Below are 6,477 nucleotides of genomic sequence, written 5' to 3'. Positions count from 1 at the left end.
GTGCTTCAGAGCAAGTGCAGTTTGTCCACCTTACAACATCAGTTGAAATTCGCCCCAGTATACATATGCAATTAGCTTTGTTGTGCACTTCGGGCGAGACGACTACATACACGAAAATAATTTGAATAGCTTTTTCAAACTCTTTCGTCCCCTGTCAAGATTGTGGCAGTGCCAATTTGATTGGCCATTTCAAAAGGTCATCCTGACGTGACCCCTAATGGGATGTTCTCAGATCCTCTTATCCAACGTAGTGATAATAAGGATCTGCATATTTTGAAGATAACGGTAGTTTACAGTTTTGTATATAATGTCGGTAGTTGATGATTTTGCGATATTTTTATCTATGATCGGGTAATTTTGCACGCTGGGTTGAATAGAAATATCGGAACGGTTTTGCAGTGAAACTTTTACATTTATCACGATTGTATATAGACTGTAGACATCCAAGTTCAATGAATTAAAACTTTTCTATGTGACATAACGATTTCTCATCTGCATAACAAGGTTCTACTCGGCATTAAGCTTTCTTTGTGAACGTCGTCTTATGATTTCAGGATAAGCAAAATACACTAAATTGTTAAAGTCGAATTAACACCAAGGGGTTTTTACCACGCAAATTCCTCAATTCTGAATGATTGAGCATACGAAACTTGATTGCAAAAAGTTAGCAGGTATAATTTGTTGCGAAAATAAGATATTCAAATTGCGAAAATATACACTCTTGTATATATCCACGTTTACAATACACAGTTTCTTGCAACAGAAGATTTATTTTGGTATTGTAAGATATCGTCCATGAATTCACTATAGATTCAAAATTGGTTAAAAGAAGAATTTAGTAAAAACACCTGTTATTAAAAGAAATAGTCGCAATTTATCAATATTTACCTAAAATGTGGTTAAACGAATGAAAATTTTGCGATTTGAATGAACGATATAAATATGCTTTTTCGTATTATTTGATGAACAAAATTTTAAGAATATATCAATGTCCTTCAATATCATCCCGCAAATAATCCTGACTATACGGTCTCAAAATTATAACTTTCTTCAGTCGGAAAACCATTAACAATAATCTTCTATATGACGAGGTAACACTGGAAATATTCGTTATGATTAAACAAACAAATTTTATTTCTAAAGCGTAAATCACAAAAACACTAACCAATGCGACATTCTTGTTCTAAGGGGAATGGGGCTGGGGATGCGAACGGTTTTGTAAATTTAGCAGAAACAAAATACGTGTTTTAAGATTACTTCCAACTGGCAAACACAAATTGGGGAAATTTACATTTTATTCATGAAATGTAAGAGAATATTTTTTCATATTTTTTTCAAAAGCGTTATATTGATAAAATACTTATACAACTTTATATTTTACTTTGTTTTTACTTTTACTTTTGATTTGACAAATGAGGGTTTGCTTTTATTTGATAAAACCTCCAAGCACAACGTGCAAAAGGCGTGTGTGTGACTACCGTTATACATGTATCTTGTTATATTCCCATAAGACGTCAATAGGTATTGTTTACCTACGTTTCAACTCCATACAATTAGTCGAAAAGATATTACAATATTAGAAGAAGTAGACTTTACATATCACATCAAAACTAAGAAGATAATCAACAGGTCATTCGATTCGAAATTTCAAATAGTCATGCACATCATATCAAGCCGAAAGTAAATATAGGCAATACACATGACAAACTATAAGAAGGTCATTTATATAACAAAAATCAAAGTAGGTCATACATATTTCAATGAAACTAATAATAGGTCATACTTATCACAATAAGATACCAATAGGTTTTACATGTACATATATAGGCAAAATTAAGCAGGGCATATCCATCACATCAAACTGAGTACGATGTAGGTCATAACAAATTTTCAGTAGGTCATACAAATAGAAATTATACATAGGTCATACACATCACATAAAATTGTAAGTAGGATAAATGTCATACATATGACATCAAGCGTAAGTACAATGTAGGTCATACACATCAAAATTGTAAGTACAGTGTAGGTCATACACATCACATAAAACTAAGTACAATGTAGGTCATACACATCACATAAAACTGTAAGTACAGTGTAGGTCATACACATCACATAAAACTAAGTACAATGTAGGTCATACACATCAAATAAAACTAAGTACAATATAGGTCATACACATCACATAAAACTAAGTACAATGTAGGTCATACACATCACATAAAACTGTAAGTACAATGTAGGTCATACACATCACATAAATGTAGTCTACACATCACATAACTGTAAGTACAATGTAGGTCATACACATCACATAACACTGTAAGTACAATGTAGGTCATACACATCACATAACACTGTAAGTACAATGTAGGTCATACACATCACATAACACTGTAAGTACAATGTAGGTCATACACATCACATGAACATGTAAGTACAATGTAGGTCATACACATCACATAAAACTGTAAGTACAATGTAGGTCATACACATCACATAACACTGTAAGTACAATGTAGGTCATACACATCACATAACACTAAGTACAATGTAGGTCATACACATCACATAACACTGTAAGTACAATGTAGGTCATACACACATCACATAACACTGTAAGTACAATGTAGGTCATACACATCACATAACACTGTAAGTACAATGTAGGTCATACACATCACAATAAATGTAATAGTACAATGTAGGTCATACACATCACATAACACTGTAAGTACAATGTAGGTCATACACATCACATAAAACTGTAAGTACAATGTAGGTCATACACATCACATAAAACTGTAAGTACAATGTAGGTCATACACATCACATAACACTGTAAGTACAATGTAGGTCATACACATCACATAAAACTGTAAGTACAATGTAGGTCATACACATCACATAAAACTGTAAGTACAATGTAGGTCATACACATCACATAAAACTGTAAGTACAATGTAGGTCATACACATCACATAACACTGTAAGTACAATGTAGGTCATACACATCACATAAAACTGTAAGTACAATGTAGGTCATACACATCACATAACACTGTAAGTACAATGTAGGTCATACACATCACATAAACTGTAAGTACAATGTAGGTCATACACATCACATAAAACTGTAAGTACAATGTAGGTCATACACATCACATAACACTGTAAGTACAATGTAGGTCATACACATCACATAACACTGTAAGTACAATGTAGGTCATACACATCACATAACACTGTAAGTACAATGTAATACAATGTGGTCATACACATCACATAAAACTGTAAGTACAATGTAGGTCATACACATCACATAAAACTGTAAGTACAATGTAGGTCATACACATCACATAAAACTGTAAGTACAATGTAGGTCATACACATCACATAAAACTGTAAGTACAATGTAGGTCATACACATCACATAAAACTGTAAGTACAACAATGTAGGTCATACACATCACATAACACTGTAAGTACAATGTAGGTCATACACATCACATAAAACTGTAAGTACAATGTAGGTCATACACATCACATAAAACTGTAAGTACAATGTAGGTCATACACATCACATAAAACTGTAAGTACAATGTAGGTCATACACATCACATAAAACTAAGTACAATGTAGGTCATACACATCACATAAAACTGTAAGTACAATGTAGGTCATACACATCACATAAAACTGTAAGTACAATGTAGGTCATACACATCACATAACACTGTAAGTACAATGTAGGTCATACACATCACATAACACTGTAAGTACAATGTAGGTCATACACATCACATAACACTGTAAGTACAATGTAGGTCATACACATCACATAAAACTGTAGTACAATGTAGGTCATACACATCACATAACACTGTAAGTACAATGTAGGTCATACACATCACATAACACTGTAAGTACAATGTAGGTCATACACATCATGTAGGTCATACACATCACATAAACTGTAAGTACAATGTAGGTCATACACATCACATAACACTGTAAGTACAATGTAGGTCATACACATCACATAAAACTGTAAGTACAATGTAGGTCATACACATCACATAAAACTGTAAGTACAATGTAGGTCATACACATCACATAAAACTGTAAGTACAATGTAGGTCATACACATCACATAAAACTGTAAGTACAATGTAGGTCATACACATCACATAACACTGTAAGTACAATGTAGGTCATACACATCACATAACACTGTAAGTACAATGTAGGTCATACACATCACATAACACTGTAAGTACAATGTAGGTCATACACATCACATAACACTGTAAGTACAATGTAGGTCATACACATCACATAACACTGTAAGTACAATGTAGGTCATACACTGTAAGTACAATGTAGGTCATACACATCACATAACACTGTAAGTACAATGTAGGTCATACACATCACATAACACTGTAAGTACAATGTAGGTCATACACATCACATAAAACTGTAAGTACAATGTAGGTCATACACATCACATAAAACTGTAAGTACAATGTAGGTCATACACATCACATAACACTGTAAGTACAATGTAGGTCATACACATCACATAACACTGTAAGTACAATGTAGGTCATACACATCACATAAAACTGTAAGTACAATGTAGGTCATACACATCACATAACACTGTAAGTACAATGTAGGTCATACACATCACATAAAACTGTAAGTACAATGTAGGTCATACACATCACATAAAACTGTAAGTACAATGTAGGTCATACACATCACATAACACTGTAAGTACAATGTAGGTCATACACATCACATAAAACTGTAAGTACAATGTAGGTCATACACATCACATAACACTGTAAGTACAATGTAGGTCATACACATCACATAAAACTGTAAGTACAATGTAGGTCATACACATCACATAAAACTGTAAGTACAATGTAGGTCATACACATCACATAAAACTGTAAGTACAATGTAGGTCATACACATCACATAAACTGTAAGTACAATGTAGGTCATACACATCACATAAAACTGTAAGTACAATGTAGGTCATACACATCACATAAAACTGTAAGTACAATGTAGGTCATACACATCACATAACACTGTAAGTACAATGTAGGTCATACACATCACATAACACTGTAAGTACAATGTAGGTCATACACATCACATAAAACTGTAAGTACAATGTAGGTCATACACATCACATAAAACTGTAAGTACAATGTAGGTCATACACATCACATAAAACTGTAAGTACAATGTAGGTCATACACATCACATAACACTGTAAGTACAATGTAGGTCATACACATCACATAAAACTGTAAGTACAATGTAGGTCATACACATCACATAAAACTGTAAGTACAATGTAGGTCATACACATCACATAAAACTGTAAGTACAATGTAGGTCATACACACATCACATAAAACTGTAAGTACAATGTAGGTCATACACATCACATAACACTGTAAGTACAATGTAGGTCATACACATCACATAACACTGTAAGTACAATGTAGGTCATACACATCACATAACACTGTAAGTACAATGTAGGTCATACACATCACATAACACTGTAAGTACAATGTAGGTCATACACATCACATAACACTGTAAGTACAATGTAGGTCATACACATCACATAAAACTGTAAGTACAATGTAGGTCATACACATCACATAACACTGTAAGTACAATGTAGGTCATACACATCACATAACACTGTAAGTACAATGTAGGTCATACACATCACATAACACTGTAAGTACAATGTAGGTCATACACATCACATAACACTGTAAGTACAATGTAGGTCATACACATCACATAACACTGTAAGTACAATGTAGGTCATACACATTACATAACACTGTAAGTACAATGTAGGTCATACACATCACATAACACTGTAAGTACAATGTAGGTCATACACATCACATAACACTGTAAGTACAATGTAGGTCATACACATCACATAAAACTGTAAGTACAATGTAGGTCATACACATCACATAAAACTGTAAGTACAATGTAGGTCATACACATCACATAACACTGTAAGTACAATGTAGGTCATACACATCACATAAAACTGTAAGTACAATGTAGGTCATACACATCACATAAAACTGTAAGTACAATGTAGGTCATACACATCACATAAAACTGTAAGTACATAAGTACAATGTAGGTCATACACACATCACATAACACTGTAAGTACAATGTAGGTCATACACATCACATAAAACTGTAAGTACAATGTAGGTCATACACATCACATAAAACTGAAGTACAATGTAGGTCATACACATCACATAAAACTGTAAGTACAATGTAGGTCATACACATCACATAACACTGTAAGTACAATGTAGGCCATGCACATCACATGAAACTGTAAGTAAAATGTAGGTCATACACATCACATAAAACTAAGTACAATGTAGGTCATACACAT

The sequence above is a fragment of the Argopecten irradians genome, chromosome 9 (assembly GCF_041381155.1).
Source record: "Argopecten irradians isolate NY chromosome 9, Ai_NY, whole genome shotgun sequence".
Taxonomy (NCBI): domain Eukaryota; kingdom Metazoa; phylum Mollusca; class Bivalvia; order Pectinida; family Pectinidae; genus Argopecten; species Argopecten irradians.
This window is presented reverse-complemented; position numbering follows the sequence as displayed.